At 42.7% G+C, this 21,483-nt stretch overlaps 1 protein-coding gene across 9 annotated transcripts in view; it reads left to right on the plus strand.

The window, feature by feature from the left end:
• The first annotated feature begins 12,997 nt into the window (after positions 1-12,997).
• Positions 12,998-21,483, plus strand: part of ENTPD4 (ectonucleoside triphosphate diphosphohydrolase 4) — a 36,061-nt gene continuing 27,575 nt past the window's right edge. For 3 of the 9 annotated variants that reach the window (XM_061163873.1, XM_061163882.1, XM_061163881.1), the window contains exon 1: positions 12,998-13,196. The gene's annotated coding sequence lies outside the window, so the exon portion shown is untranslated. Of the gene's footprint in view, positions 13,197-14,237; positions 14,307-20,809; positions 20,981-21,483 lie in introns of all 9 variants that reach the window. The other 6 variants (XM_061163875.1, XM_061163880.1, XM_061163878.1 and 3 more) reach the window with 5 other exon arrangements.

A 21,483-nucleotide genomic window follows, 5' to 3' on the forward strand; every position in this document is an offset into this window, starting at 1 on the left:
AAGGCACAGTCCCTGACCACTAGCTTCCTATCTGAAGACACTTTTGTGTTGGTATCAATATGAAGAAAATTACAACCACCCAACAACCACAGAGCACATGACAGAAGTGAAGGAGAGACTCAGGAGCAATGAATATTGATTGTCCAACATGTATGCGTAGGGTAGGGTGTGGTTGGGAAAGGCATTTATAGAGATCTCATCTCTTTCTCTATTTACCTTCTCCTACCAAACTAGAAGTTGCTTTAAAAAGAATTACCAGGGACTTCCCTGGTGGGTCCAGTGGTTAAGAATGGAGATCAGCTATAAGTTACCTCGGTGTCTCTCTAGTTTACTTCAAAATATCTCTTCCTTTTCACTCACCCTACCCTCTTTCCCTCCTATTTCAAAAGGAGTTTTCAAAACCACCGTGAGATTCCCCTTCACATCCATCAAGATGACTATTTTTTAAAAAATCACAAGTGTTGGTGAAGATTTGGAGACAATGAACCATTGTGCACTGTTGATGGGAATGTAAAACGGTGCCAACCTTACAAAAACCAGTGTGATGGCTCCTCAAATCAATTAAAAATAGAACTACTGTACAATCCAACAATCCAGCTTCTGAGTATACACCCAGAAGAACTGAAAGCAGAGTTTCAAAGAGATATTTGTACACTGCTCTCCATTGCAGCAGCTAAACTGTGGAAGCAACCCAAGTATCCATCCATCACCAGATGAATGCACAAATAAAATGTGGTATGTGCAAACAATGGAATATTGTTCAACCTTAAAGAGGAAGGAAATTCTGACACACACTACAATATGGATGAAACTTGAGGACATTATGCTAAGTGAAATAAGCTGGTCACAAAAGATAAAATACTGCATGATTCCACTTATCGGAGGTTTTTAGAGTGGCCACATTCATAGAGACAGGAAGTACAAGAGTGGTTGCCAGAAGCAGGGGAGAAGGGAAATGAGAGTTGTTTAATGGGTTGAGTTTCAGTTTTGAGCTTTTTCAGAAGGAAAATTCTGGAGATTGATTACACAACAATAGGAAGATATTTAATACTATTGAACTATACACTTAGAAATGGTGAAGTTGAAGGACTTCTCTGGTGGTCCAGTGGCTAAGACTCCATGCTCCCAACACAGGGGATCAGGGTTTGATCCCTGGTCAAGGAACTAGATCCCACATGCTGCAACTAAAGGGTCCTGCATGCTGCAACTAAGACCCACTGCCGCCCAATAAAGAAAGAGGTATTTTTAAAATAAAATGTTTTTCATCACTAAGGCATGTCTGACTCCATAGACTGTAAAAATAAAATAAATAAAATGGTCAAGTTGGTAAATTTTATATTGTGTCTATTTTGCCACAATAAAAAAATGTCTTTGCTGCCCCTCCTCACATTAACTTTTCTTTTCGCATCTGTGATCCTATCTTGTGTCACCCTTTCTGTTGGACTGGATCTTCTCTTCCCTCCCCTTAAGAACGGCCACAAACATCTGTAACACTGGGGGTAAGACTATGTGCATTGTTTAGACCTGTTCAAGATTATAAATCCAGATAACATATGAGTGAATAGAATGCGTTCTAACTTGGAAATTTATCTTTGTGACAACAAAATGGCAAAGGGTATGAAGCTACAGTTTCTAGAATCCTGAAGGTTGGTAAACTGTCAAGGCATGGCTCTTTCCTTAAACCACACTCTCCCAGACTTCCCTGGTGGCACAGTGGATAAGAATCTCCTGCCTGCCAATGCAGGAGACACGAGTTCAGTCTCTGGTCTGGGAAGATTCCACTTGCCACTGAGCAACGAAGCTCGTGTGCCACAACTACTGAGTCTGAGTGCCTAGAGCCTGTGCTCCTCATCAGGAGAAGCCTCCACAATCAAGAGAAGCCTGCGCACCCCCTAGTAGGGAAAGCCAGTGTGCAGCAAAGAAAACCTAGTGCAACTAAAAATAAATTTTAAAAAACCATCACAGTCCCCACTCCAGCAGCCTGTTTCTGCACAGCAGAGAGGCTGAGGCCAGTCCATACCCTTAACGGCAGCTTCCACAGACCCCGGCCAGCCTGCCCCCTCTGCCAAATTTCTGTGTCACCAGCAGGCTACTCAAGCCTGCTGTCACCAGAGAGCTACACAATTACACCGTCAGCCATGGGACCTAACACTCAGGCAAGCCCCTCATTGACTGATGTCACGTTCTGCTGCCACTATCTTGAAATGCTTAATAACTGTGGAGCAAGAAGCCTTGCGTTTTTGTTTTGCACTGAGTCTGTGTATTAAGTGAGGGCTTCCCAGGCAGCGCTAATGGTAAAGAACCCTGCCTGCCAAGGGCAGGAGACACAAGAGGTGTGGGTTCGATCCCTGGGTCGGGAAGATCCCCTGGAGAAGGGCACAGCACCCTACTCCGATACTTTTGCCTGGAGAATCCCATGGACAGAGGAAACTGGCAGACCACAGTCAATAGGGTAGTGAAGAGTCGAACATGACTGAAGTAACTGAGCATGCGCGCACTGTGTGTTATGTAGCCAGTCTGGGGTAGTCACACACTTCTGAAAGAGGCCTGAACCACAGCCTGGGGATAAGAACAGAAAGTGGGCTGGGCGCTGTCCCTCTGGGTCCTCAGCTCCTTCCTGTCTACTCCCCACCCTGGCCCAGAGGTACTAGCTGCTTTTCTCATCTGTTTCTTCTGCACCCCTTCGTGAAACCTCATCTTTTACCTCTTTTAGTAATTAACCACCTTCTACTAGTCAACAGCTCTTAATGTTACATTTTTCCTGTTTCAATAACCTAAATGCTTTCTGCCTCCTGACTGATATAAGGAGATGAAGAGTAAAGTAACAAAATAAGAAAATCTATGTTCAACAGAGAAAAAAGAAAGCAGGGGATACACGTAGTGGGTGTGAGGTCCAAGGAGGACAGCTTGCCACTGCATTGGGTTGGCCAAAAAGTTCATTTTGGTTTCTCTTTAAGATGTGATGGAAAATCTTAATGAACTTTCTTGCCAGCCTAACAAACGGGGGTCAGAGAAGGCATCCCAGAGAAGGATGTCAGGCTGAAAACACACATTTGGCTCCTCATGTCCGATTCCAACTGAGATGAAGAGGAAATGTAAAAATAGGGTCCAAACTGCATCACATGAATGAAAAATTCACCATCCAAGTCCAGAAACACTCCCAAATTTCCTGTTAGGCTCACAAGGCAAGCGGAGTCAGCATCTTGTAAAGACAGAGACAGCTCATCTCTGGATCACCCACTGCTTTCTCTCCCTTTTCTGTCCCTTCTCTTCAGGGAACTGGAAGAGTGGTAAACAGGGAAGAGACCTCTCTTGCCAAAATCTGTTAATCTTCATCAGTGTTTCTCTTTGCTCAAGAAAAATCATGTCATTCATTCACTCATTAATCACTTAGAAAGCATGTTTTGAGCACCTCCTATGTGCCTCACCCCATACTAAGCACTCTGGAGGGTATGATGTAGAAGACACAGTCTCTGTCTTCAAAAAAATTACAGTCTAACAGGAGAGGATAAGAGGGATAAGATATGTCTATGCAAGTATTACTCAAAGCTAAGAAGGACAGGGCATTCCATGGTGATGCAGTGGTTAGGACTCCACACTTCCACTGCAAGGGGCCAGAGTTCGACCCCTGGTAGCAAAGCTAGATCCCACAAGTCATGTGGCAAGTGGCAAGCACTCAAAAAATAAATAAATAAAATGAATTTTTTAAAAAAAACACTCCTAAAAAAAAAAAACAAAACACTCCTTAGGGAGGTGTTGGGAATGAAAGTTAAAAAAAACTAAGATGGACAGCAAGAGAACTGGATAGCAGAATATGAATTCCAGAGATTCTGGCAGATGAAACTCAGCTTGACTTGAACAAGATGAACTCTTCAATTCAGTTCTAGTAGACAATACTGAGAAGCTATGCTAAAAAAGCAGACCATGGATTTCAAACAGGGATGGATTTGGAGCTAGGGCAGAAGTCCATCACAGTAGAAGCGGGGTGAAATATACTGGGTTGGCCCAAAATTTCACACGAGTTTTTCTGTAAGATGGTATGAAAAAACTCAAATGAAATTTTAGGCCAACCCCCAATATTTCTTTCTGTGGAAGGCAAGGTAGCTACAACATTTTCAGTTCTGCTGGGATAGGAGGAATAGGTATGGGCAGATAGCTTGTGTTTTTTTCATTGAATTCATGTTTGTTCCAGGCTAGGATTACACAGAGGACTTCCCCGAAGGCTTAGCAGGTAAGGAATCCGCCTGCAGTGCAGGAGACACACAAGAGGCAGGTTCGATCCTGGGTGAGGAAGATTCCCTGGAGAAGGAAATGGCAGCTCACGCCAGTACTCTTGCCTGGAAAATCCCATAGACAGAGGAGCCTGGCAGGTTACAGTCCATGGGGTCACAAAGAGCCAACCACAACTGAACAAGAGGCGCAGAAATACACGGAGGAATAAGACGGCAGCAAAGACCAGCAGTGGTTAACACCGAACGATGGTGCTGAGCCATAAAGGAGAGAGACTTTCTTACCAGGGGAGGTTAGCAACCAAATGACCACACTCAACTGCAAGGTGCAAATTGAAGGATGAGTAGGAAGGTTATTTTCCAGGCAGTCAAGAAAGAGGGACGTAGTCCAGCCATCGGAAATGTGTGTAAAGACACAGAGACATGAAAATAAGAAACAGTCTAGGAGAAGGCAAGTAGATAAGCATGTTAGAACACAGGGAATATATGAAGAAGTGTTAGGACAAGAGGTTTAAAAAACTGGAAGGGATTTTTTTAATTATGGCCTTGGGGTGTCATGCTAAGGAGATGGGTATGAGGTCAATCTGTCGATAAAAATCTAATCAGCCTACTGATTCCCAGAGTTGATTTGCTAGCAATTTCAACTCTGACCTAGAAGGGAAGAGGAACTAACAAAGGATGCTGAGAAGAAGAATGATATGGTAGCTGGCGTGAGGAAGGAACACAGAAACGTTCAGATTCAAGGAATTCAATAAATAACCTGCTGCTTCCTGCCTAAGTCTGAATGGTTTGAGAAATGAAACAAAATCTGCACAAAAATCAAAATACCATCTTTTTTGCAGATGAATCTGATATTGAAGAATGTAGCTTTGGGACTTCTGGCGGTCTAGTGGCTAAGACTCTGCACTCCCAATGCAGGGGACCTGGGTTAGAACCCTGGCCGGGGAACTGGATCCCACATGCCACAACTAGGTGTTTGCATACCACAGCTAAAGATCCCACATGCTGCAATGAAGATGGAAGATTCCGCATGCTGCAACTAAGACCTGGCACAGCCAAATAAATAAATTTTTAAAAAAGAATGTAGCTTATATCTAATCAGGACAGCTTGATTCATGTGCCAGTCATAATGGCCAGGGGATGAAATTACTCTGCTTAACAAGGCCAAGGTCCTGACCCAGTTGGACTGAAAGAGAGATAGGCCTGCATGTGAGTGTCTTCAGTCGTGTCTGATCCTTTGTGACCCACCAGGTTCTTCTGTCCATGAGATTTTCTGGGCAAGAATACTAGAATGTGTTGCCATGCCCTCCTCCAGGGGATCTTCCCAAGCTAGGGATCGAACCCACATCTCTTATATCTCCTGCCTTGGCAGGCAGGTTCTTTACCACTAGCACCACCTGGAAAGCCCCAAGAGATAGGCATTCTCCTTTGGAAATTCGAGCTACTGTTACCAAAAAAGAGAAGGATGGATTGTAGGCAGCAAAACAATCACATTTGTTCTATACTTTGTGTGTGTGTTTGTTTAAAGATCCATAAGCTGCGATGAGAAAAGGTTGAAAGAAACCCTGAATTTTGATGCCGCTTTGAGCAAATCCCTTTCTCTTTCTGAATCTCAAGTGCTTTCTCTCCTTAACAAAGCACTATAAAATAAGACTTCTCCTGGCCCATTCCCTGCCTCAGGAATGCTGGGCTCATAAATGAGATCATGTCTGTAAAGCTCTATGATCTTCTTGAAGACAAATGCTATATAAATATATAGGGTTATTAGCCAAGTTGCTCACAAACAAGTCTATGCATGAGGGCATTGAAAGGCAAATAGGACCAGGGGAGGGCAATAGTGAAACAGCAAGACACTGCAGTACTTGCCCCCATGTCCTCTGCCTGCCTTTGTCTGCGGAAAACTTTACTCAAAGAATAAATTTAATCAGAGAAAGGATAAATGCAGTAACAAAGGAAAGCAGTCAAAGGAGACCAAATAGTAATAGTATACTCATTAAGCATAGTCAAGGACCTTTAGTTCCTTTTCAAGGGCCATAGATAATATTCTGAGTCATATCCTATGAGCCATCTTATAGATACTGAAGCCCCACTGGTGGAAGAAGTTAACTGCATGATGACCAGACTGTAGCCATGACATGAGCAGCCACAATTCTGAGAACTGGCCTCGAGGAAATGGAAACAAAGCAACCCTGGAACTGAAGATAAACTGTACCTAAAACAACCAAGTTGACGTTTGTCAGACCAGCACGTGACCAACTTCCAGATGACTGTCAGAGCTGACTGTGCCGTTTCTGCATATAGCCCCCTCTCTCTGTCTATAAAATTTCTTATCCCCTGTTTGTTGGTGTGTGTGTGCTGGGGCGGGGAGTTGGCCTTTGGACAGATGTCTGACCTCCCCTGCAGTTGCCAGCATCTGAAATAAAGCAAACTTTTCTTTCTACCAACATGGCATGTTCACTGGCTTTTGAGCGCTGAGCAACCAGACCCCACCTTTTGGTAACAATAGAACTCATTGTTTTCAAGGGCCATTTGATTCTTTTGTTTCTATGATATCCAGTGTCTCACAATTAACTTCCTCCCAACACCCACAGACTACTAAGAGGGCCAGTTTGCCAATTTAGGCTCCCTAGCATGCATGCTTCCTTAGTCGCTTCAGTTTTATTCAACTCTTCGTAACTGTATGGCCTGTAGGCTGCCAGGCTACTCTGTCCATGGGATTCTCCAGGCAAGAATACTGGAGTGGGTTTTCATGCCCTCCTCCAGGGGATCTTCCCCACCCAGGGACCAAAGCTGTGTCTCCTGCATTGCAGGCAGATTCTTTACTGCTGAGCCACTGGGGAAGCCCAGGCTCCCTGGAATGATGGGTTAAAACATTTGGAGAGCAAAGCCAATAAAATGCCAAGCTATGGCCATGTTGGAGTTTTTTTCAGAAAGATAACTAAAAGGGAATCCTGTTTGGGTTCTAAATATTGACGGTTTTTGATCTCCAGTGGCCTCAGCCTGCAATGGCTTGGAGCGAGGCTTGGATTCCCAGCCAGAGATTGCGGCTGGGTCGCAGCAGTGAAAGCATTAGATCCTAGCCACTAGACCAGTGGTCAGTGACAAGGGCCCTAAACCTTTGGTTTTGCAGAAAATGATTTCCACAAAGACAGAAAGTGGTGAAGCAAGTATAGTATTTACTAGGAGAGAACAAAGTACAGTATGTGTGGATAGACACATTGGCGGACTCAGAGGGAGAGTCCCTGAGCGGTAGCCTCATGGTGGTTTGAATTACTTTTATGGGGTGTTTCTTCTAGGTTTCCTTTGGCCAGTTATTACGATTTCCTGGTTCACAGTCCATATTTGGTATATCTCAGGGTCTTCCCATGTGTGCTCATGAGTTTCTAAGCCAAGCTGAATTTTACTGAAAAGGCATCTGAGTAGAACATCCCTTGACATGATTTCCCTTTGGCCTCCAAGGAGCCTTTCTGCACATGTGTGGTAGGGGAGGTCTCCTGACTTCCGGAAGGATAAATATGTTGTCTGAGAAGGGCTCAGTCGCCTCCCTTAATTGCCCTGCTATTCTTAGAGTTTCAATCAATAGAGAACGATTCTCTAACTGCTTTACCCTGGGGGGCGCCCATCTGCCTCCTGCCTCAGCTTTCACTGGCTGAGTGACTGAACTGAACTGAACTGAACTGAATACATTCATCAAGATTCCCACATGCACAGTTTTTAAAAAAAAAATCTGGAGTTCAACTTGTTTTAATTTTTATTTTTTTGGCCAACATGCGGGATCTTAGTTCTTAGACCAGGGATTGAACTCTGCTGCCTGCATTGGCGGCCCAGAGTCTTAACCACTGGGCTGCCAGGGAAATCTCTGGAGTTCAATTTAAAAAGGAAAGAGTTCTTCTACCTTATGTTAGATTTCATAAGAAGGAGGAAGAGGAGGTGGAGGATGGAGAAAGGGGAAAGAGGAAGGGAAGACTTTGTTTCTGGCCTTCTCTTCTGCCTCTTTGAAACCATGGATTTCAGACCTTAGAGGTCAACCTAGCTGCCTCTCCACTTACTTTGTTTAGTTACATATGGATGGTGAAGACCAAGGAAGTAAACTAAATTTTTCTAAGCTTATGTGTTCATTTAGTAGGATAGCAGGGGCTGGGGTCCAGGTTTCTACCTCCCAGTTTAGGACTCTTCATATTTAATCATCCTGTTTCCTTTCCAGTTTTAGGAACTTGAATATGTCATGTTGCCTCTAAGATCTTAGCTGTCTGATCTATAGAATGCACATGGAACCTAATCTGACTAAAGATGGCTAGGAAATATGATTTCTTGTGGTACCTTCCAGTTTTTAATCAACCAGTCAACAAATATTTTTAAAGACCTAATGGCAAGTAATGAAGTATCTAGCCAGAAGTAATGTAAACAAAAAGACTTTATTATCCTCTCATAACAAGAAGTCAGAGGTACATCCAGCGGCTGGTATTAGTTTAGTGATTTAATGATGCTGTGATGGACCTAGGCAACTCTCTCTATCTGGTGCCTCATGTGTAGTTTTGGCTTCTTAGCTGCATCAGTGTTGCCTCATGGTTGCTAGATGGCTTCTGCAATCCAGACATCACAGTGCTTTTCATACTTTCACTTCATCCTTTCAAAATACAAAATACAAACATGTGATGAGGTACTTTGACTTTGTGACCATGTTACTTGTGGTTCTTTTGTAGATAGAGTATCAAATTGAGGAAAATCATTCCCTTCAGAGTTGATTAAAGTTTTTTTGTTTAAAATATGAATGAGTGTGAAACTCTGTCAAAGGTTTTATTCTACATTGATTGAGATCACATGACTCATATGAATTATTTCTCGTATTGAGTTTATGTAGTCAATAACAGGGATCAATTTAAAATGTTGAACCAGCCTTGCATTTCTGGGGGAAAAAGTCTCATTTGGTTAAGCTATCTTACTTTTTAAAAATATTGCTGGGCTTGAACTGCCAATATTTTGTTAGAAAAAAGGATGTTGATGTTCCTGTAATTTTTGTTCTCTTTTAATCTCTTGGAGTGAGGATTACTCTGACCTTATATTGTGAATTAAGAAGTATTCCCTTCTTTAAATTTTTTGAAAAAGTTTATATAAGATTGGTATGATTTCTTTCTAAAATAGTTGATAAAATTTACTAGTGAAACCATCCAGGAACCAAAAAAGATACAGGGCTATTCAGATGATTTTTTCTCACGTCAATTTTGAGAAATTGTGTTTTTCTAAGTTTTCCCATCCCATCTAAATAATTGAAATTAACAGCATGAAGTTGTTCATAATGTTTTCTTATTATTAAAAAATTTTTTTGTAGATTCTGTAAGGAAGTTCTTCTATTCTCCATTTTGATTATTTGGGTTTTCTTTCTTTTTTTCCCAATCAGTCTCACTAGGAGTTTATTAATATTTCCAAAGAACCAAATTGTGGCTTTGCTAATTTTGTTTAACCTATTTTTAAAAACTTCTTCTACTTGCTGTGGTTTTAATTTTCTTTTCTTATCCTAAATTCTTAAGATGAAACTTAGATAATTGATTTCAAACTTTTTCCCTTTACTAAAATAAGCATTTAAAAGTATAAATATCTCAGTGAGTACAACTTTAGCTGCATTACATGAATTTTGATGTATTGTATTTTCATTTCCATTCTATTTGAAGTTTTTTTAAAGTCACTCATTTTTTTTTTCCTTAAATCTTTTTTTGGCTGTGCCTCACAACATGTGAGATCTTAGTTCCCCTACCAAGGATGGAACCCAAGCCCTCTGCATTGCAACGTGGATTCTTAACCACTGGACTACCAGGGAAGTCTCTGAAATGTTTTCTAATGCCCTGAGAACTGTGGCAGGCATAAAGCACTCAGTAAGAGTTGGCTCCTATTAACTTACTTTTTTGTTTCTCCTGTTAATAAGCGAGAATAAGTCCATGGCTCACCTGACAATTGTGTTTCTCCCTTCTGCAGAGCTTCTTTGCTGTATCCACTGCCTGAAGCCCTACTACTTCATAGAGGCCCAGACTTCATCCCTCTTATCATTAATTCCTACTCATCTTGAAGGTGTGACCTCAAACATCATTTCCTCAAAGAAACTGTCCCAAATGACCAAAACAGGGCTGGTCCTCTCATGTACTGGGTTGAATAGTGTCCCCCAAAAGTTCATGTCAACCTGGAACTTATGAACATGACCTTATTTGGAAATAGGATCTTTGCAGATATAATCATGTTGAGAAGAGATTTAGGGACTTCCCTGGGGGTCCAGGGGTCAAGACTTTGCCTTCCAATGCAGGGGGTATGGGTTCCATTCCTGGTCAGGGAGCTAAGATCCCACACTGCTTTGTGGCCAAAAAGCCAAAAGGTAAACCAGAAGCAATGTGGTAACAAGTCCAATTAAGACTTAAGAAGAAAACAAATGAAGAGACTATATTGGATTGGTTGGGGTGGGGGAGGGGAGAGAGGGGCTAAACCCAATATGACTGCTGTCCTTTTAAGAAGAGGAGAGTTTGGAGAGACACACAGGAGAACTTCATGTGACAACAAAGACAGAGATGGGAGTGACGCTTCTACAAATGCCGAAGACTGTGAGCAATAACCAGAAGCTAAGAAAGCACAAGGACGGATCATCTCCTATTCTCTTCACAGAGAGCATGGTCCTGCCAACACCTTGACTTCAGACTGTGAGCCTCCAAAACTGTGAAAGAATACATTTCTATCATTTTAAGCCACCCAGGTGGGATAACTTGTTATGATAGTTCTAGGAAACTAGTGAACCATGTTCTATGTTTCATCCTTTACACTTTTCCTTCCTAGCTCTTATCAGATTATTGTTGTTTATGAATTATCAAGAACTAGTTTTAAATTTTTTATTTTATTTTATTTACTTATTTGGCTGTGTCGGGCTTTAGTTGCAGCCTGTAGAATCTTTGCTGGGGCACATGGTCTTCTCTCTAATTGCAGCATGAGGTCTTGGTTGTCTCCCAGCACATGGGATCTTAGTTCCCTGACCAGGGATCAAACCCGAGTCCCCTGCATTGGAAGTCCAACCCCTGAACCACCAGGGAAGCCCCATCAATAAGTATTGATGATGTGATAATACTATTCTGGCTTTTAGTAGAGGCCTTCTTAAGAGAGAGACTACTGTAATAAGAACCAGTATCTCAAACTGTAAGGACTTTGAAAGGCACATAATTTCGAGGGGGCCTGGCCCTAAAATCACAGCATCTTCGTGACCAACTACCTCAGCTTCTTAAAACAAATCTTGGGTAGAAGTCACAGAGGTTTCTAATGTGTAATCTGTCCAAACTGGTCATTTTTAAAAATAACAACCAATTGCCATAAAAGGGCACTGAAGGAGGAGTCAGAACAACTGGTCTTGTTTCCCCCTCTGTCTCAGGGCCTTTGGGCAGGACATCCAAGCCCTCAGGGTTCCAGGTTCCTCAACAGAAAAAGGAGGAGGTTTCGTCTAGACTGTAACTATGGCCCCTTTGTTGGAACATTCTGTGGCTTTATGATTCTAGTATGGAGTAACAATTAAAAGATAGTATTACTTCTAAAGCAGGAGCCTCCTTGGTCACTGCTAGCCTTCTTCCATGAACAGTATCCGAATCCAGGAATGAAGCGTTACCACAAGATTTAACCGAAGCAGGTGCTGGACCAAGGATTCTGCTTAAAATATATAGCTACTAGTTTTGTCTAAGCTTCTTTTACTTGACACAATGAGTAGACATTTCTAGAACTCTCATTTTAAAAAAATATATTAAAGTGGCTGAAGCTCCAATACTTTGGCCACCTGATGCAAAGAGCTGACTCATTAGAAAAGGCCCTGATGCTGGGAAAGATTGAAGGCAGGAGGAGAAGGGGCTGACAGAGGATGAGATGATTCGATGACAACACCGACTCAATGGACTTGAGTTTGAGCAAGTTTCAGGAGATGGCGAAAAATAGGGAAGCCTGGAGTGCTGCAGTCTATGGGGTCACAAAAAGTCGGATGCTACTGAGTGACTGAACAATAACAATAATAACAAATTAAAGTGGCTAGACTGCCTGGTCGCTTCCTATCTCTGGGCAGCAGGGAAACCACTTTTTTTTTCTTTTTTTTAAGCCGAAGTTCTCAAGGTTGTCCCCAGCTCTGTGACTTCAAGGCATTGGGTTTTTTTTTTTTTTGGTGGGGGGGAGGTGGAGGGGGTTGGGGCTCAAGCTAGAAAGCTAAATAGTGTGTCCTTGAGCTAAGTACCAGGTCTTGGGGTCAATGTCAGGAACTAGTGTTGTTCACTTCACTATTTCTTCTCAAAACCATTACACGTGTCGAGGGCGCTCTGTTTAACCTAGAATATGCTCTGGCATATGAAACGCCTGGCAACAATGAAATCTTGGTTCTTACTAATTACGTGGACCTTAATTAAGAGAGTCACTGAATGAGTTTGTGCTTCGTTTCTCCGCCTGTAAAACAAAGATAGTTACTGACAAAATTGTGAAATAAAATGGCAACAGATGAGCAGAAGTGCCCAGTTCTCAAGTGCTGTTGTCCATAATAATAAAGAGCACAAAGGAAAGATGAATGTGTCATCAGCACACCGATACTTGCTGAAAACCGAAAGGCTGCGATCTGCGGTATCCAAGTCACCGTACGTGTCACTTTTCGTGTTGCCACTTTCACTCGTGACATTCTGTGCTCGCAGCACACCCCGCGTGGTTCCGCGGACGCCAGTCCGTCACCGCGTAAGGCCCCGCCCCCAGGCGCAAGCCCCGCCCCTCGGCGTGCGCGCTCCCGGTGACGTGACTCGGGTGGCGGAGGAGTGGCGGGCCCGCTACCGGAAAGCCCCGGAGCTCCTGGGAAGCTATCCCGCCCCCGGGAAGTCGTGTCGGCGTTGCCGGCACCGCCTCGCCGCGGTGGCCGTGATGCGCTCCACCCGCGAGTCCCCACTCCTGGGAGCCCCGGCCGTCGAGTCGGACGTAGCCGAGCAGGTGAGGCGGCCTTTCCGGCGCGGATGAGGGGGAGGGTGGGCGGCCCAAGTGGGGACGGTTTGAGCGCGGCCCGACGGGGCGGCGAGGCCGCGGACCTGCCGCTCTGCCCCGGGGGCCTTCCCCGCGCCAGTGGCTCCGCACCGCTCGGCCGCCTCCGGGCGCCCGCCGTCAGCGCCCGTGACCCTGGGCTGCAGGTGCTTCCCCCCCAGCCCCTGGCAGGAGAAAGCTGGCAAGCGTGCTGTTGGGCCCGCTCCGGTGACCGCGCTGATTTCCCCTCCGACACGTAGTGGGCGCGGGTTGGCCCGCACTGGGGAGGGTGCCTGGCTGGGGAGAAGGATGCTGCACTGAGGACCCTGCGGGTCTTACCCGCCACCTGGTCATGACATTTACAAGGCAGCATCGTTTTTGCTTTGCTCTGCTTTTACCACGATTCATGCTTTAGATTTCTCTAAAATCTAAATCTAAGTAGCTTCATTGAGAAAATAGAGCTAATTGGGCGATAAAGTGATGGTAAGACCTATGTTTCTCAAACTTGAGTAGTGCGTGAACACCTTTAAAAGGGACAGTTCGCTTATTCTCTGGACTTTGTCTCAGAACCCGTAGGGTTCCTCAGACCCCAGTTAGAGTAACAACAGTGTGAAGCATTTTCAGAGAACATTTGTCACTAGTAGGAAAGTAAAGAGATGCCTTAACATTTAGGAACTTCCTAGAAGATACACTAGGTTATTAAAGAACTCTAAATGAGAGACTCAAATCCCTAGTTTAATGTCATATTGAAGTCTTTAATGTGTTCTGTTTTGTGTAATGAAAATAATTTCTAGGCTTGGAGAGGCTGAAGAGAATCATATTCTTTGTGTTACCTTACATTTAATGTTATCATGTCTTGGTATCAGGTCTGTTCATTCTGTTTGACACATTAGCAGAATTATTAAATGGAGCATTAATTTGTCTAAGTAGTTTGTTGATTTCATTGTCCACCTTAATATTGATTTATCACTTGTATTTGTTGCATTTTGAATCTATGGTTTACATTCTTCCAAGCCTCATAGGACTACATGATCTCAACCGTTGTGTATATAGCCTGGAAAGAAGAAACAAAAGTTGATCTAGGTATTTATATTTTTTACATTTTTATTCAGCGTGTTTATTTAAAATAGACTACATACAAATACAAAGAAGATAGAGTGTGGGAAAACAGAAGTATTACGAGTCAAATCTTGGCAAAGAAAAATATTGACCTGAGCTTTTAGAAAAGTGTAATATTGTGAGCAGGACATATGAGTTAGTAGGAAGTGACTTAAGGCCCAAGGCAAGAATGAGAATAGCTTGTGTGGGAGAAGAGCAACCCGCATCACTGGAGTAGAGAGATGTTATCTGGAGCAAGCAGAGAACAGGTTGAAATAAGATGAGGGAACTCTGCTCAATATTCTATACCACCCTAATTGGGAAAAGAATTTGAAAAAAGAATAGATAATGTATATGTATAAATTAATTACTTTGTTTTACACCTGAAACTAACACAACATTGTTAATCAGCTCTACTCCAATATAAAAAAGTTTTGTTTTGTTTTGTTTTTTAAAAAAGATGAGACTCTGATGATGAAAGGTCTCAGGGATTCGACACAGGGAAATTGTTGACCCGTAAGCTCTGGGAGAGTCTTGAGCTGGTCATACTGTGAAGGTAGTGTTTTACAAAGAAGTGTTTCCAAAAAAAGGTATTCCACGTAGAGATCTGTCTTGAGCTAGTAGTGTCTGCTGTGGTCATTTTAGATGTGTGGACTACTTGAGGAAGAATTGGCAGGACCTGATGACCGACATCAACTTAGAACATACAGATAGTTGGGGATCAAAGTTGAGAACCAGGTAACCCCAATTCATGGTGATACTCCTCTTAGACCTGGGGAATTTGGAAAGGGGTATTAGTTTGTGTCAAAGGTTTGTGAGCCCAAACTTAGACTAAACGAGTTTGCAATAATAGGGAAAGCCCCAGATGTGGAACTGAAACGTGAAGGAAGTCAGAGTTGCAGATCTAGGAAACTACAGAGGTGATGCAGGGAAAAGTGTGACCAGAAAAGAGATCATTTAAAATGGGGACCAGAAGTTTGCAAGTGAATGGTGAGAGGTAAGGAAGAGGTTGGTTAGGACTTGGTATTGAAAAATAAAATAAAAAATGTAAAATAAATATGAAGAAAATGTAGATCATAAATGCAACTGTGTACATTCTCCCCCCCCCCCCGACTTATTTAAAAAAAAAATTAGAGTATAATGGCCCTACAACACTGTGTTAGTTCCAGATGCACAGCATAGGGAATCCTGTGTATGTACGTTCGATAACCCTGTACATTACAAAAAATGCATAAAAAACATAAGTCTAGTTACCCTCTGTCACCATACAAATTTGTTACAATATTATTCGTTGAATTGCATATGTAAATTTCATCCCTGTGACTCATTTATTTCGTAACTGGAATTTTTACCTCTTAATCTTCCTCACTTATTTCTCTCCTCCTGCCACTCCCTACCCCTCTGGCCACCCACCAGTTTGCTCTCTGTTTGTCTCTGTATTTTGTTATGTTTGTTCATTTGTGTTTTAGATTTCACATGTAAGTTGAATGCCCTCCATGTCCATCCATGTTGTCACAAATGACAAGATTTCATTCTTTTTTGTGACCAAGTAATATTTCACTGTATGTACATACACCATAGGTGTTTTATCCATCTGTTGGGCACTTTGACTGCTTCCATATCATGGCTATTGCTGAAAATCCAGCTATGAACATAGGTGTGCATATATCTCTTCAAATTAGTGTTTTTGTTCTCTACAGAAAAATACCCAGAAATGGGATTGCTGGGTCGTGTGGTAGTTCCAGTATTTTTTGAGGAACCTCCATACTGTTTTCCTTAGTGGCTGCACCAACATACATTCTGCCAACAGTGCTCACAGTTTCTCTTTTTCTACATTCTTGCCAACACTTGTTACCATACATTCTTCTTAACAAATCAAGTTGTTTTGATGTATTTTTCCCACAACTGAGTGCCACACCGCATCCTTCACTTCGGCCTCTCACTCTCACTGACACGGTCATTCCTTACAGAATTCTGCCTGTTGATGATCTTCTGATTTTTCCAAGCCCTTTTGTAATCCTTTGCTACTCATATTCTTTTTTGCAGCACTCTCGTGTCATCTCAGCCTCTTACTCAGAGGTCTAGCTCTTCCGGAGTCTCATTTGTCTGCAGTTTTGTTTGCCTGTGATTTCAGTATTTGCTAATAACTGTATCACTGCATCCTGCATTTTTCACCATGGGAGCCATTTCACCTTGCAGTTGACTGGTGTTGGTTTCACTGTTCCCTTTAGGACTGTCAGAGAGAGACTGACTGAGAAAGACTTTGACTCAGGACCTAGTGTACCTCCTTCTGTTAAAAAATGTTCAGCTGAAATCATGCGCGTTAATGCATCTCTTTGGTGATAGGTCTCACACAGCTTCGGCCTTTGAAAAACATGGCAGTTTTATGTCATATTGCTGAGTTTGCCTTCCTAAACTGTGGTGCCAAGATTCTTAGCTGCAAATACAACTAGAGTTTACATTTGAAGATCACATTACCATATTGTTGCCTCCTGGATAATACTAAATAAATATCATCTTAAATAACCGTAATTATTTCAGCAACTTACAAGATGTCCTATTTTCTCTCTGTCTTTAAACACAAATTTTGTGATTTACAAAGATATCTTTTTATCCTCATGGTTATCACATATTTGGGGGGAAAAAAGTCCTAAGACAAACACCAGATTAAATAACATTTCCTGCATTTGCTGTGGTGCATCCTTACAGCACATTTCTCCTTTGAAATGTCTTCTCTTTTCTCCTTCCCTCTGTGTGTGAGCGTGTTTAATAGTCACAGCGTAGTCCATTGCATACATGGACTGTTTAATGCAGCCCACCCCCAAAAGGCACTTTTGGCACTCAGTAACTGTTTTGCTATTCTAAATAATACTATGATGAACATCTTTATATGTGTTTTAGTGAATTTATCTTATTATTTCCTGAACACAAATTGCTGTGATGGGTAGAGCAGAGGGTAAGCATGTTTAAGATTTTCACATGTGTCACCTGTACACCCCCAGAAGGTGAGTATATGTTTAGATTCTCTCCAGAAGTGCTCGCAACCTTTCCCCTCCCACTGGTTAGCACAGTATCATCAGACTTTAATCTTTGCCAACTGATAGTGGTAAAACCTTGTTTTTATTTATACTTCTCGAAATACCAGTGAAGTTAGATTCTGTCAACCATTCAGATTTCTTACTCTGTTCATCTCCAATTGTCCTTGCTCATTTTTCTGTTCCAGTGTTTCTCTTTTTTGTTTATAGGAACTTTTTTACGTGTAAGGGATATTTACTTTGTGTCATGTACATCGCATGTAGTTTCCCCAAGCTTTCTGTGTTTCAGAAGGGCTTATTTGTAACTCTCAGAAGTCTTAAACTCATGAGTAGATGTCTTTTATTTATAGTTTGAGACATTGATATCACTTGAAGAAAAGTCTTAACCTATTCTGGAATTAGATAAATACTACATTTTCATCTTACATTTTTGTGGGTTATTTGATATTTAAATCTTTGAGCCATTGGTATTCTAATAAAAGGTATGCTGTAGTAATCTCACCTTATTCAAATACTAAAAGTAGATATAAAATTACATAAAACATATTTATATTGGCATTTTTTTCCCTTTTTGTGTGAACTCTTAAATCACAAATACCGTTTGTCCTAAGTTTAGGGTGCATGGTACAATATGGACACCATATCAAAACCCAAACTAATAATTACAGTGATTTTACCCTTTGGTCAGGTAGGCATTATTAATCCTTTTTATTTTAGAACATCTCTGTGTGTATGTTTTGTTTCCTCTACCTCATTGTAAATTCTTCAAGGGCTGGGTCCATATCTGATTCATCTTTGTGTCTCGTGGTCCCAGCGACCCATGAGATAAGCAATAGTTGTCGTCACTTGTTGACAGGCACTGGTCGCTGGGGAGACAGAGGGATAAGAGGCTGTTCCTGCCATTGAGGAGCTTACCTTGTAATGAGAAAGTGAAGCATAGGCGTAGCATTGTGGCCGACTGCTGTACAGAGCCAGTACTCTGAGGACATGAGGATTAGGGAGGTCCTCCCAGAGGGATCATGCTGAACCAGCAGCATGAGGAGCACCTGGGAGCACCGACAGACGGACCAGAGCCAGAGAGCCATTCTACAGATGCAGAGGGATGGGAGTGCTCCAGTGACCTTTGGCTGTTTAGGACGGCTGGAGCACAGGGCACGGGTCTGGCTAGTCGGTCAGTCAGGGGATACGACTAGAAGGATAGACGGGGCCAGATCAGGCCTTCTGATGCAGAGGCTGCGTGTGGCTCTGCAGCACTTGACATGTGACTCATGCAGCTGACGGACTGAACTGTTTCCCTCCCTTTTAAATACATTTTACTTCATTAAAAAAGCATCTATACACATAAAGATTGTTACTGACAACAGTTATTTACCCAGTATATAATTCTTAAATTGAAATAGAGTTGATGTACAATATTATGTAAGTTTCAGGTGTGCAACACAGTGATTCACAATTCTTAAAGATTATGCTCCATTTATAGTAATTATAAAATATTGGCTGTATTCCCTATGCTGGACAATATATCCTTGTAGCTTGTCTGTTTTGTACATAGTAATTTGTACCTCTTAATTCCCTACCCTTCTTTTGCCTCTCCCTCCTTTCCCCCCACCACTGGTAACTACTTAGTTTGTTTTTTGTATCTGGAGCCTGGAGAAATTGAGTTTTTAATTTTAATTACTTCACCCACACAGGGCAGGGGCTGCTGTATGGAACAGCATAAGGCTAGATCAGGTGGGACTGCCTTTACCATCCTAAAGACAGGACATTTTCCTGAGTGAGAGAGAACAGTTGGGAGGTTATCATAATTCCTGCTTGTTTGGGGAAGATTACGTGTAAGTTCGTAACCTTTTTGAATCCCAGAACTCTGCAGCTTGACTTCTTGCCAGGGTCTTTCCTAGGAGTTGCCGTGCTGAGAATGCAGCCACCAGCCAAGCAGACCTAAATCTGGCCCCTTGTAGGGCTTGCATTCTGGAGGAGGAGACACGTGGGCAAGAGAAATGCAAACACATATACACCCAGTTTGTTAGAAGGCTGTGTGGATAGGCGTATGGATTCACATGCCTGAATCTCAGCTCTTTTGTTTATAATCACTTTTATTAGCAATGTAACCTCAGGCACATTACTTAGCCTCTCTGCTTCATCTATAAAATATTATGCAAATAGTACCTATCTTGGTGATTGATAGGAGGAATAGATGAGTATTTGTAAAGCATTTGAACAGGGTCTGGTACTGTATAAGAAGTTAGTAAATACATAAACGCTGAGGAGAAAAAATAACTCAGGGATGGGAGCTGGATGGAGAGCTTGCAGTTACAGATTGGGTGGCCAGGGCAGGCCTCCTTGAGAAGGTGCCATCGAATAAAAGTCTGAAGGGAAAAAAATAAACCTTATGGATTATTTATAAGCAGAAGGAGCAGCACATTCAGAGACCCTGAGACCAGACAGCACCTGGCATGGGTGAAAGACAGCGAGGACGCCAGTGTGGCCGGGGTGGAGTGAGAAAGGGGGAGGGTCAGAGTGGCGGCGGGTGGGGGTCCCATTGGACCCGGAGTCAGGGTACAGCCTTTGGCCTTTATTTACATGGGAGGGATGCCGTTGGAGGATTGCCAGGCTCCTGGACCTGGCTGTCAGTTTAGGATAAAGAATCTGCCTGAAGCTATTAGCAAGGGATCGGGTAGCTGCTGGGTTGAGACAGCAGGTGGGAGACAGACTAGTTAGGCTGCTGTCCGGATAGGCCAGGTAAAAATAAGAGATAAGATAGAGACCTCAGGCAAAGGTGACAAGAAAAGGGACAGACTTTAGAGAAACTGAGGTTAAAGAAATGGAAGGACTCGAAGACTTTGAGATGTTAGTCTGCCATCCTCTTGGTCAGCTGGCTTTCCAAATAAAGTCGTATTCCTTGCCTCCAAAAGAAAGAAAGAAATGGAAGGACTTCGTAAGAAATTGGCTCTGGAGGATGAAGGAAAGGGAGGGGTCAGACCCAGCTCCCTAGTTTCCTGCTTTGAGTGTTTAGGGGATTGAGATAGCAAGGAGGAGCATGGGAGGAGCAGGATGGGGCCACAGTGGAAGGGTTCAGTTTCAGAAGTGTTTCTCACAGGTCCTCATGATGTTCAGATGGGATTATCAGTAGGTGCTGGAAGATACGTATCTGTGACTTAGAGAAGAGGCTTGGGGTGGAAAAAGTTAGTTCTCTGCTATCAGATCATTGAAGCAATAAGTGAAGATGACAAGTAACAGAGATAGGGTTAGGGGAGATTGGATCCAAGACAGAAAACCTAGGGGGAACAGAACAGACGGGATGTGCAGAGTCACCGAGACGTGGAGAGTCCTGAGAAGGAACTGATCAAGAGCTAAGAAGCAGACTAGGGGAGACAGCTGTGCTGAGAGCCTAGCAGTGAAGCAGGGCCACAAGACCAAGAAAGAGACCCGTTGTCTCTTGTCGTTTGGATCCAGCAAGTCGGAAGGAAGCCCTTGCTTAGACCCGTGTTCCGTCTGTGATGTGAGTCTCGGGTGGAGAAGCGGCAGCCACTGTGAAGGTGACAGAACTCACTCGGAGCGAGTTGCCTTACCTGGGACTTTGTGCATGAAAGAGGGATCTACTGGATTAACCAGATGCATGGACAGGTCAGATTCCCAGTCAGTCAGTCATTCTGCCCACCTCCTGCTCTCACCCCTCATCTCCCTTAACACGCAGCACCATTAGGTCGTTTAGACTGTTTGGGGACCTATTCTGGGGTCACTGACTCGCTTTTGGGTGGAAAGCATTAACTAGTGCCACACTGTTATTATCTCTATCGATTTAGGCCTGTATCTCTGACAGCATGACATTAACTTAGAAGTGTGTTGCTTGCAATAAACTCTGCTAAGAGCTCCAGTGCTGGGATCATGAACCAGTTTATGTATGCTTGGATTTAAACACCCTTTTGAGAGCTTGAACAGAATTTGTATCCTACTGTTATGCAAAAACTATATGAATCTTATTTATGTTGAATTGGTCCAGGGTGCTTTTCAGGTCTCCTCTTTCCTTCTACTTTTCTGTATATTCATTCTATTAATTTTTGGGAGTTTGATATTGAAACTCCAACTGAAAATCTTAATTTATCTACTTTTCATTTATCTACAATTTA

Source organism: Dama dama, chromosome 16 (genome assembly GCF_033118175.1).
Source record: "Dama dama isolate Ldn47 chromosome 16, ASM3311817v1, whole genome shotgun sequence".
Lineage (NCBI taxonomy): Eukaryota > Metazoa > Chordata > Mammalia > Artiodactyla > Cervidae > Dama > Dama dama.